The following is a 13,312-nucleotide window of genomic DNA, read 5'->3' as shown; positions in this document are numbered from 1 at the left end:
GGGAGTACCAGAAACTGCCCCATTGGAAACAAAAACTATTTACATGAAATTAAAAACCCAGTTGCAGGCTGTCTGCACATTTACAGTATGGTGAAGCACACTGTGACCAACCATGGAGACAGCTCCTGGCACTCACACCACAGGGGCACATTTGCCACATGAGAGAAAAGCCAGGGTAGAAGGAGGGAGTGAGAGGGGAGGAGAGAAGAGCATAGCTCACTTCTGGTTCTGGAGCTGATTGGACAGACCATCCAGTTCCTCATAGAGCCCGTCCCCGCTGGTGGCACAGGTGGCCTGAATGTACCGGTTCCTGTGGCACAGAGAGTGTGGGTCCAGCTTGTCCATGATCTCGGCTGCATTCATGGCATTTGGGAGGTCCTGTCTGTTTGCAAACACGATCAGAATGGCATCCCTGAGCTCATCTTCTGCCAACATCCTCATGAGCTCCTCGACGGCCTCTTTCACGCACTCTCTGTCATTGCTGTCAACCACAAAGATGAGACCTTGTGTGCCTGGAAGTAGTGGTACCATGGAGGCCGGATCCTGTCCTGGCCGCCCAAGTGCCACATGGTGAAACTGGTGTTCTTGTGCTCCGCGGTCTCCATGATGAAGCCTATTGTGGGAATGGTGGCCACAGTATCACCCAGCTTCAGTTTGTACAGGATGGTGGTCTTTCCCACAGCATCTAGGCCCATCATGAGAATGCGCGTTGCTTTCTTGCCAAAGAAGACCTTGAAGAGGTTTGCAAAAATAATCCCCGTGCTGTAGACAGGTGGATACAACACTGGCCAGAGAACCCTCGATGGCCCAGGTACTGCTGCTGTTCCGAGGCAGGCGGTTTCTCCCACACTGCAAACATTTTTACAGTTTGTCACCTATTTCTAAATGGCTCTCAAAATAGACTACAGACAAAACACTGAGTTCCCGGTATAGTAGTACAGGAGACCCACATTCTCTGACCCAAATACAATAAAATCAAAAATGAATAATGTAGAACCTCAAAAGCCCCATCATTTTGACCTCAAAAAGCAAATAAATAAAAATATCCTCTAAAAACCGCTTTGGTCAAAGAAGAAACTAAAGCCAATATTACAGAATTATTTGACAGTAATGACCACCAGAATGGCATGTAATACATTTTTGATGTTTCCTGGCAAAACTTTACCTAGAAGCAAATTTAAAATTTTAAACATTTTCTGTATTAGGCAAAAAATATATATATAAAGCATTCCGCTCAAGTTATAAAAGAACAAATACACTCAGAGGAAGCCAGATATATATAAATTAAGGAAAAGTATAATGGAAGGAATTGGGAATAGAAAATAGCAGAATTGACAGGTAAGTTCTGTAATTTGCTCTATGTGTGTGTAAGTGTTGGTGCATTTGTGTGTGTGTGTGTGTGTATTCACATGTGCTCCAAGGAGTAGGGACAAACATGGAAACTTCCCACCTCTTGCTGACAGTTCAGGAGACAAAAGAAACTTAAACCCAACTGACACTCACAGTGGAATTAACTGGGAAAATGTCAGTGTCAGAGTGTCATGAAAGCACAAATGTGGAAGTGACTAATTTAGTGGTGGGCGGGTCAGTGCAGGAAAGAGTCCCACACGATGTGACAGCTGAGTGGAGGTTCGTGGGTTGAGTCGGATTTTGCCAAGTAAAATGAAGAGGTGTGGGGCTGTTTTCAAGGCACTAGAATTTTTTTCCATGCCTAGTCAGTTCTTGACATTCATGGGATTATTGACTATGCAACCTTATCATTTTTAATTATATGCTTTCTTTTAGAGCTGTAATTCTTTTGATTCATGTAATCTAATTTTAAAGCCCACTTTATATTATTAGTACTTATGGCAGAATATGAACTTCACAGAGGCTAAATGTTTTTTAATTTTTTTAATCTGTACTTAGGTGGTGATATTTGCATGCAAAGATTCAAAACCTACTTTATTCTATGAAAAGGATATGTTGCAGGAATCTAAGTGTGGTCAGGGAACGGAGAGTCAGTAAAACCATGTGGAAATCTTCTTATTAATTTAAAATTTTTAGGAATTTATCTCATGGGTGTCCCATGACTAAGTTATAGTCCTTTATATACTAAGTATGTAATAGGAAAAATGAGGTATGTAGAACTTCTTTTTCCAGAAAGGTACACTTTTATTGTCCTTGTTGTTAGGAGTGTTTTATAAAGCTCAAACTTCCAAATTCAGTATGAGTCCTTTAAGGGGGAAAAGAAACAATGCTATTGTGTGTGTATATGTGTGTGAGTGTGTCTGTAAAATCATGAAGAAAGGTATGGAAAGATTATTTCTTTTTTAACTGGCTGTTAACACTGCTTCTCTGGGGATGGAGAGGCAGATGTGGAAAAGGTGAGTGAGAAAAGTAACGGAATGAAGGGAGATGATTAGTTTGTGTCTTTTTATACATTTGTACCATCTTGTTATAGTGATAAATGGTGTGATGTTTAATGTTATGTAGCTACTTGACTGGATAAAGGAGTGCCCAGACATTTGGTCCAGCATTATTCTGGATGTGCCTGTGAGGGTGTTTTGGGTAAGATTAACATCCCAATCAGTACCCTGAGGCATCCATGAAATCCCCACTTAATAGTGAAAGATTTGAAAGCCTTCACTTTGAGGATCAGGAACAGCACAAAGAAATTTGCTCTTATCACTTCTATTCAGTATTATACTGGGATTCCAGTCTGAGCAATTAAGCAAGAAAAGAAATAAAAGGCATCTAGATTGAAAGGAAAAAGTAAAACTATATTCACATTTGACACGATCTTGTTTGTAGAAAATCCTAAGGAATCCACAGATGGACAAAAGCACTATAGCTAAATAAACAAGGTCAACAAAGTGGCAGAATACAGGATCAATATACAAAAATTAATTGTCTTCCTATATGTTAGCAATGGATAATCCAAAATGAAAAATAAGAAAATGAATTGTGCTTACAGCAGCATCAAAAATAATAAAATACTTAGGAATAAATGTAACAGAAATTCAAGATGTACACTAACACTCTAGAGCATCATCAAAAGATATTAGAGAAGAACTTAATAAATAGAAACTTATTCTTAACATGGCAATACTTCCCAAGTTGATCTATAGATTCAGTTCAATCTCTATAAAAATCCTAGATGGTTTCTTTGGAGAAATTGACAAGCTGATCCTAAAATTCATATGGAAATGCAAGAGACTCAGAATAACAAAACAATCTTGAAAAAGACAAATCAAGTTGGATAACTCACATATCCTGATTTCAAAACTTACTAGAAAGCTACAGCAATCATGAAAGTGTAGTATGGCATAAAAAGAATTATATAGATCAATGGAATAGAATTGAGAGCCTAGAAATAAACCTGTACATTTAAGTCAGTTGATTTTCATCAAACATATTAAGACAATTCAGTGAAGAGAGGATTATATTTTCAACAAATAGGGCTGGAACAACTGGGTAGTCGCATACAAAGGAATGAGATTGGATCCTTATATAAAAATTAATTCCACATGGGTCAACGACCTAAATTAGAGCTAAAACCATTAAAGTCTTTGAAGGTTTACAGCTAAATCTTCACGACTTTGGCAATGGATTTTTAGATATGGCACCAAAACTATGAACAACAAAAGAAAAAAATTAAAAAATCAATTTTAAAAATTAAATCTTAACTTTAAAATTTAAAAATTAAAAAAATTAAAAATCAAAATGAAAACCTTTTGTGTTTTAATGGATCCTATCAAGAAATTAAAGAAAAAAAACCCTAATATAATTGGAGAAAATACTTGCAAAATATACATCTGATAAGGGGCTCGTATACTATATGTAGTATACTATTTATACATAATAATTATAAAGAACATGGAAAGGACAACTCAACAATGAAAAGACAAATATCCCAATTAAAAACTAGGTAAACTATTTGAATAGGTATTTCTTCAAAGAAGATATGTAAGTGGCCAATAAGCACGTGGAAAGGTGTTCAACATCATTAGTCATTACGAAAATGCAAATCAAAGCCACAATAAGATATCACTGCACATCCACTATGGTGGCTATAATAAAAAAGACAGATAATTACAAGTGTTGATCAGGGTGCAGAGAAATTGGAAACCCCATATATTGCTGGTGGGAATGCAAAATTGTTGTCACCTTTTTTTTTGGAAGAAATTTTTAATCAAAGCAAGTTTACATGTTGATACTTATGACTTGACTAGAACAAGTCTGTTCAAATTAAAATTGTATTAAGGACCATACAGATAATGACCGGTTTATATAATGTAATAGTAAGAGTTCCCTCAAAATAGCGGGTCCTGGTTCTAGTGTAAGATCCCTCAGTTTGGCTGTTCCTCAAAAAGCTAAATACAGAGTTGTCATATGATCCACTTGTAAGTATATACCCAAAAGAATTAAAAATATTGGTTCACACAAAAACTTTTACATGAGTATTCATAGCAGCATTATTCATAATAGCCAAGAAGTGGAAACAACCCATATGTCCATCAATTGATGAATAGATAAAATGTGGTACACATCCATACAATGGAACATTATTTGGCAAAAAAAAAAAAAAGAAAGAAAAAAGAAACGAAACAAAATGAAGCACTATGGTACAATGTGGATGAGCCTTGAAAACATTATGCTCCATGTTGATATCAATCACAGAAAGACCACATATTGTCTGACTACATTCACATGAAATGTCCCATGTAGGCAAATCCAAGGAGGCAGAGAGTAGATTAGTGGTTGCCTGAAGATGTGGGGAGGAGGGAGTGGGGAGTGATTGGTAACAGGTACAGGGTTTCTTTTGGGGTGATAAAAATATTTGAACTTAGTGGTTATAATTGCATAATTCTGTGACTATACTAAAAAACCACTGAACTGCACACTTTAAAGACAAAGTTACTCATTTTCTCATAAACTACATGTTCTCAAGAAAACAGTTGGATAATACTGCAGAAATGAAAATATTCAGAATAATGAAAACTGCCCGTCTCTATATAATTACACCATATCGTCATCTATTTCACAGTCCACATTGACTGTTCAGTGAACCCATCAGAAGTTCCTTCCATTACATGTGAGTCTGTGCTTGGTACTGTCAGGGCCCAATAAGCCTAAGACCACTGGGAACAAACCTGCAGTTTGACAAAGTCAGATTTATTGGTTCATTGCGATGAGAAAAACCACACAGTACAGTCACTATGGAGCTTCTCAATAAAAATAGAGTTATTACAGAATTTGGGGGAAGGATGCAGTCTGAGTGAAATTCAGATGAAATAGTGTTTTAATGCACTTCAAGCAATACAGGGTGAGTATAAAAGGGTCACATCAGGTCTACCCTGTGAAATGGACACAGGGTCACGTTTCCTTGGAAACCACTAAGTTAAAAGAAATGTGGATTCTTATGTCCAGACACCTTTATCTGAACGTCTGCACCTGGGTTGTAAATCAAGGTCGCTTCTCTGTGTCAGTGTCCTAGATCCTCCAGGCAAGACTGGGGTGGGGGTGGGAGGGTGGTACTGAAATAATTTCAAACAAAAAAGTTTCCAATAGTCTGATTTTAGAGGACACGTTTTTGAGTAAGCAAGCAGTAGTCACTCTAAGAAGGGGTCCTGTGGCACTGTTCAGCGTGTCCTTGGGAGAAATACTGTGTACTGTGAACTTTGCAGTTGTCTATCTATGTCTGTTATCCCAGCCTGATGAACGGCAGGGCTGTTCTTCAGTGCTGAGAGGGTTACAGACTGGTGTGATGTTGTTTGTGCTCTTAAGACCCTAGAGGTAAGAAAGGCAATATTTAAGGAGGGACCAAGGAGGTTGGTTTTCCCTGCCTTTTGGTGGTTTTCAAGGTCCTGGCTCAGCAGGTCTGGGTTAGCTCAGAGGCAGGACAGCCTAGACTCCAGAAGAGCCTCCTTTCTAACATTTCTTTTTCTTTTTCTTCCAATTTTTTGGTGGTGGAGGGGGGGAATTAGGTTTATCTATTTATTTATTACTTTTGGTGGAGGTACTGGGGATCAAACCCACGACCTCATGCAGGCTAGGCATGCACTCTACGGCTGAGCTATACCCTCCCCCTAACAAAGCCATTTCTTCAACCAAGAAGCTCTGCTGTTCTGTGGACAACCCCCAAGTCACCCCCCTCTTCCCTTCCCTCTTAGAGAAAGAACAACACCCGGCCAAGACCTTATTGCTGTGCCCAGGCCGGCCCGGCCCGGGCCACACACACCTCCTGCGCCGGAGCCGAGTGCGGGGAGGAGGTTCTTCCTCCCTTGCTCCTAGGTACCCCGTGACCTCTATTTGTACTTGTGTGCGACCTTAGTGGGGTGTGTACCCTTATATTTCCCCATGAGGGTTCCAACCACAAAGGCACAAGTCACCTTGTCTCTAGTTTTTGGAAGTACTCATTTGAAGCTGGGCCACCTTAGGGATGGCAAACGCTTCTTCTTAGGGGTCGCGTCAGGTCTCGGGAAGGGCTGGAGACTGGGTGAGAGTCTCAGACGTCTGCAAGCCCGGGAGTGGGTGAGGCGCCCGGGAGTTCAGGAATCCAGCTGCTTGCAGGGGGAGCTCTGAGCCCCGGGAGGGCAGCGGAGGGGTAGCAGGGGCTCTGCCAGGTCCTGGAGCCCAGAAGCGAGTGCGCTATTCGAAAAAGAGGCAGATTCCCTACGAAAGGAAAAAACCTGGTAGCGAGGCTGCTGAGCGGCAGCGAAGGGGAAGCGGGCGGCAGAAGCAAAAAGGGTGGAAAGGCAGCAGCGGGACAGAAGACCGATGTCCTAGCTGCCCGACTCGCAGCCAGGCAGGTGCGCAGATAGGAAAGCCTGACGCGGATTTCGCTGCTCCTGGAGGCAAAGACCCTGACAGGCTTAGGGTCCAGTGGGAAAAAACCAGGACTGGTTCTAGGGAAGTGACATAGACACTGGACCAACAGGAACCAGGACTAGGTCTGGGATTTAGTCCCTAACCTCGCCCTCTCCAGCAAGATGAGGCTCCAAATGTCCTGAATCTGCCGGAGATCAGAGCTTGCGGGGCTGGCAGTGGTTGTAGTAGTCTGTTCTTTTGTGTGTCTCTGCAATTGTTATGCACGATCTTGGGCTCTCGATAGGTCCTGATTAGATATATTCATAGCGACCCCTGTTGGTGACTTCTATAAACATATGGGGGAATCTAGCTCTCCATCTTGCAATACCTGTCCTCACCTCAGCGCAGAGTTTGGTTTTGTCTCTTGGTAGTCCCGGTCACGTTGTTTTCCTCTTCTCTCCAGGGAGACACAATGTCCACTTTGGTCTCCTTATTTTCAAAGGCAGGGGCTGATTTTAGACAAGGCTTTATTCAAATGGGCTTCAGGGAATCAAGTAAGGTCCAGGTATCGCCCTCATGGGTCAACCAGCAGTATTTATTCAAAATTTAGTGTGTATGTGAATGTTTCTCTATGGAGAGGGGCGATGACTTTCAAAGATGACCCTGAAATGGTCAAAAGGCTTAGATTCAGTAACTGAGGGATATTCCTCAGAAAAGCCTAGCTTTGCTGGTTTTCTTAGATCCTCCTGGAGTCAGGATCCATTGAACTTTCTCTGGTGTTCTATACTCAGATGCATTTGTTCTCTGCTTCTGTGTCTGTCTCTTGCCTTTACCTCCAACACACATGTTGGTTTATTAGTACTGCATTACTAGGAGTACTATTTATTAGTATTGCATTAGTATTAGTATTAGGTCTCACATGCTGTAGATTTTTTAAAAATCTTGTATTTGTCTTAGAAGAAAACCCTGAAAATCATCTTTGGTAATTTGACCAGACAGGAAGAGATGGAGCAGGTACTTTATCATTTAGATAAAAAAAAATTCAGTGCTGAAGTGCAGAAGTGACTTATTTGTCATCTTGGGAGAAGCAATGGATATGGTAGATCTGTGCGGGTCCACGCGGACACAGGGAAGAGCATCAAAGATGAAGCGGGAGGCTTGGAACAACGACCACGATGGCAACGTGGAGGTAATAGCTGTGGTGAGGGCCATTGCTAGCATTTCTCTAGCAGTTACCTTGTGCCAGGGGGCAGTATAGGAAGCAGCAAAGGGTGGGGTCATCATTGTAACTGAGTTCCGTCTTGATCTGTATTATAATCTCTTTCACTCAAGATTTTAGCAGGTAGAGGGCTTCAACAGCAAAAATAAAATTTAATGCTAAATCAAGAGATTTATATGGTAGAAATTTTGTGTATATTTCTTCCATAGGACATGCTCTCCTGAAGAGGCTAGTTTTGAAGGACGTCGATTGGGCAGTTTTGGCACAGATCCTTAGACATGACTGCCATCCTTTTTTGTGTCTTCTAAGTCATTTATTTCTATATTCAATATCTCTAAATTGTTCAGGGAAAAGAAAAAAAGAAAAAAACAACGGAGCTGAGAAGCACTAGTTCCTGTGGAAGACTGAAAAACTAACCATCAAAATACCCATGGACTGTGTCCTTTCACTTCTTTCCTTTAATAAGGGCATTCCTTTGTGAATCTCATCAGCTGGTCAAAATTCAGGGGTCATTATTTATCGTACGAAAATGTACGTGGTGAAAACAGACAATTTTTTATAAACTGCAGAAATTGCCAATTTTCGAATTATGTCTAAGGTGCACCCTTCTTTCTTCAGGTTACAAGAAATACTATCCACCCCTTTCTGCCGACCTTCTTTTTCTTCTCTCCCAAATCAGAGGAAATGATGACCCCTGTCTTTAGCTAATGTGTTAACTGTGCACAACTCTGATAATAACAACAATGGTGATGGTAATATAAAATGAAGGCAATGATGTAAATGTGCCCTGTATACTGCCTAACCAGTGGTGGCTCATTTGGAAAACATTCCCTGAATTATAATCTGTTGCAAGTTATTCAACAAATATTTACTGAGTGCTGGTGTACCTGATGTTGGGCTATACCAGATACAGTGATAAACAGATGCGGTCCCTGCCCTGCTGTGCTTTTTTTTTTCTGTTTTGTCATTCATGTTCTTCTCCCATAAGGAGGGGCATTGTGTTTCACATGCATAGGGGGAGAGATGTTAACACTTGATTCCATGTCAGAAGACCCAGATGCTAGTTTTTGCTTTGATGGGAACAAGAAGTGTGATCTCAGACAAGTCATTTAATGTCTTAGTATCACCTGAACCAATAAGGTGGTTAAACTAGATTTTTACATTTTTAAGAGCTGTACAAACTGTAACAGGTTCTTAATTAGTTTAGAGTTTGTAACATCCAGCGTTGGGAGGACAATTAGTTTGACTGATTATGAAAGGGTAGACTTTATGTTTTGCTTATAAGTCTCCATTGCCAGATTTGGTCTACAAAGTCTTTTTCATCTTTTTTATGGTGGTCAGATGATCAGAAGTCTAGCTTTTGATACCTAAACTCATATGAAAATGATGATAAGCCAATTCAGCGGTTTATCTTCTTTTTTCTACGAGGGGAAACCATCAACAACTACCACAAAATACTCACATGGTTTCTTGCTTAGGAAGAAATCAGGGCTTCAAAAGTAGGCTGGTTCCAGCCACCAGCTGTCATCACATGAGAAGCTCTTGCGAGCTGGCTGAACTTGTAAGAGATGGGTTATTGTTTGTGTTCACTAACCTACATCTTTCGAATCTGTTGGGACTTATCCAACCTTACCCTTTATCTGGTTTTCCATGGCCTCATGTGATGTTGGCCAGACAGATCAAGATTTCAACTTTTTTTTTTTTGCTGGGAAAGTTAATTGTTCATTGAAAGTTGATTGATTTTTCTAAGAATGAGCCTCTAAACATGACCAGAGCGCAGAGATACTGACCCAGTGACACCCCCTTGCTGCACCAATGTAAACATGAAGCAGATAAAGACAGGTGATGATGGGGCATTCATCAGAGGGACAAAGCTGATGCAGTTTTGTAAGCAGTATTTTATAAGCAGTATTTAGTCATAATGTCTTGGAAAATTACCGACAAACTTTTTTAGCCTTTTCAGATTTTGTTCAGGTTTAATTTCATGAAGAGGTGAAGGGGAAAGGCTTTTCCAGACCCAGATCAATGAGTACTCAACATTATTTGTAAGATCCATGAACTTTGAACTGCTTGGTAAACCCACAGTTCAGAAGAGCAGTTCTCACATCTCTCACCAGGGTATCTTTTAAAAAGAAAAAAAATGATAAGAAGGATGAGAGGTATTTATTTTAAATGACTTGGAAGTGATTTTTAAAAATCCAAATACTATGCAAAAATTTTTTTTTTTCAAAAAAACGCTATCAGAGTTCAAAACTTAACTCATTTTGAGCATTTTGAATCCAAAAATCTATACCCTGGAGATGAATTCATTGCATAGAATTAAAGAATAATGTGACATGGGGAAAAAAAAAACACAGAATAGTGCCGTGGTGGGCAGTGATGACCAAGGCTTGGAGAAATGAACTTGCCCAAAGTTGCAATGACGTGTAAATAAGGGTAAAGCTCATACTGAGCCCTCATTTCCCGGGCACTCTACATGTATTAGCACATGATCTCAAGTCTCCTGCTTGGCTTTGCTGACTCAGGAACGCCTCTGAACCTTTCTCCTTCTGAATTTCCCTTACGCCCAGCCCGGGGACACTTTATTTATTCTGGGAAAAACGGGAAGGGAAATGCCTGTATACCCATGGAGTCATGGAGAATCCAGGCCTTCTCCTTTCCTTGCTTCCTCTTCATCATCTTTTTATCCTTCCCCTTCCTCTTCTCTTCTTAATTAGCTTTTTCCTGACCCAGGCTGAAAACACTTACATGCGGAGATCTGCCTGTAGTGAGCAATCTGACCATGAGATGGCAGCATGAGACCACAGCTCTGCCTACCTGAACATTAAACAGGTCCTTCTCATCAGCAGAATACTGGGCTGGCTGAGGATCTCAGGTTCCCAACCCTGTCTGCACATTGGAACCACCTGATGAACTTTCATAAACTCACAGGTGCTTGGGCTCCATCATAAGCTAATTGTAGCTTATATCCCTGGGGAAGGGGCACAGGTGTTGCTAGTCTTAAAGTTTCTCAGGTAATTCCGATATATGTAAAAGGTTGAGAATCATTAATGGAGAACATTGAATCCTGAAAACTGTAAAGGCTTTTGGGAATCACCCAGCCCAGCCCATCTGCTCCTATTTTACACTTGGCAGCTCTTGAAGACGTCACCTTCTCGAGGTGGCATCATTGCTCTCTCTTTCCTTAGGGAAGATCTGGCCCCTAGCCTTTCAGGTTACCCCTGTCCTCAGCTGGGCTCGGGGCCCGTGCACTGCCACCCTCATAGATCTGGTGCAGGCATCGACCAGTGCTAGACTTGTAGTGGTGGAGGAGGTGGGGTGTTCATAACTCTCAGCAGTTGAATTCCCTTTGTTTTCCATTTCTCTGGCAGCAGCTGAAACCCCACTTGTATCTTCCTCTCATTTCCATAGGTAGGGGCTGACCTCCATCAAAGATTTATTAAATTGGGGTCCATGGAACCAAGTAAGGTACATATACGGCCTCCAAGGGGATCAATCCACTGAAATTTTTATAAAATTTTGTGTGTATGTGTGTGCTTCTTTGAGAAAAAATCATTCAGAACTGTTGCCTGAGACTTAGCAGCTACTGAACAATCCTCAGGAAAGGCTGCCTTTTCTCCTAATGAGAAAATGAGGTGAAGATGTCTGGTCTCTCAGTTTTTGTTTTTTGTTTTTTTTTATCTAACATTGTGCTGGAGGTCCCAGCTAGTGCAAAAAGGCATACAGATTGGAAAGGAAAGACCACAACTTTACTCACAGATGATATGATCATGTGCATAGAAAATCCTAAGGAATCTTTTTTTTTTTAATCTACCATTAAATAAATAGTAGATTCTAAAATCTACTGTTACCATTATTAAGTGAATTTAGCTAGGTCACAAAATTCAGGGTCAATATTACAAAAATTAATTATACTCCAAACACTACCAATGAGCAATTGGAAAATTAAAAATAACATATAAAAGCATCTAAAAAGGTGATATACACTAAAGGAAAATTTAATGAAATAATGTGAAAAACATGTACACGGAAAACCATAAAGTGATGCTGGGAGAAAATAAATAGGGGTATATACCAGGTTTATGGGTTGGAAGACAATACTATTAAATGGCGTTTCCCCCCAGGCTGAGTTACAGATTTGATGCAATACCAATCAAGACCCCAGCAGGCTTAGTTTTGTTTTTTGGAAGTTGACAAGCTCGTGCAAAACTTTATATAGAAATTCAGAAGTCATAAAATAGCTAGAAAGTTTTCAGGAAAGAACAAAGCAGAAGAATGGAATCTATGTAATTTTTAATACAATATAAATACACAGTAATCAAGTAGGTTGCTATAGACTTAATTATAAACATAGAAATCAATGGAATAATAGTCTAGAAGTTGATCCATATCAAAAGGTAATTCAATGGGGGGAAATGATGGTGTTTTCAACAGATAGTGCAGGTAAAATGGTGTATCATTTGGTTTAAAAAAAGGTATATCTCAACTCAACTCACATCATACACAAAAGTTAAAATAAGTCACACAAAAAAAGTTACATGTAAATGTTAAAACTATTAAACTTCTAAAAGAAAGCATAGGAGACAATATTGTAACCTTTAGGTAGGCAAAGATTTCCTGTGAGGAAATATGATGAAGTGTGAACCATAAAAGAAAAAGTTATAAATTGGACTTCATCGAAGTTAAAAATTTCTACCAAGAACACCAGTTAAGAAAATGAAAAGGCAAGTTAGGGACTGGGAGAAAAATAGTTACAATACATGTATCTGCATAGGACTTGTATCAAGAATGTATAAGGTACTCATATAATTCAATGAGAGGGAGACAAACCAACCAATTGAAAATGGGTGTGGTAAAAAGAATTCAAAGCTGACCCATGCCCACGTATAGTACTTATCTCCACTGGGGTATGGGTGGGACCTGTGAATACTATGGCTGTCACTCCTGTGATTAGGTTACATTATATGAAGGGATTGCCTGATATAATTAAGGTTCCTGATCAGTAGACTTGCAGTAAATCAAAAAGGAGTTTACCAATGGGTGGGTCTGACCTAATCAGGTGAGCCTTTTTAAATGAGGCTCTAGTAGCAGCAGCAGAGCTCTCCCATTGGCCCAAATCCCCATGAGTTCTACAGCTGCAGGGAAATGCATCCTGCCAACAACCATGTGCGCTTGGAAGAAGACCTGCAGCCCTGGCCAACACCTTGATTGCAGCCTTGTGAGACCCTGAGCAGAAGACCCAGTCCAGCCAAGCCTGACCCACTGAGAGACAATACAGGTACTTGCTTTAATCTGATGAAT

At 40.2% G+C, this 13,312-nt stretch overlaps 1 pseudogene; it reads right to left on the bottom strand.

Annotated features, from left to right (window-relative positions):
• Window positions 1-216: 216 nt before the first annotated feature.
• LOC105076777 (ADP-ribosylation factor 1 pseudogene) overlaps window positions 217-13,312 on the bottom strand; it is a 28,434-nt pseudogene continuing 15,338 nt past the window's right edge.

The sequence above is a fragment of the Camelus bactrianus genome, chromosome 10, assembly GCF_048773025.1.
Source record: "Camelus bactrianus isolate YW-2024 breed Bactrian camel chromosome 10, ASM4877302v1, whole genome shotgun sequence".
Classification (NCBI taxonomy): domain Eukaryota; kingdom Metazoa; phylum Chordata; class Mammalia; order Artiodactyla; family Camelidae; genus Camelus; species Camelus bactrianus.
The sequence above is the reverse complement of the archived record's forward strand: the minus strand, read 5'-3'. Positions and strand labels throughout refer to the sequence as shown.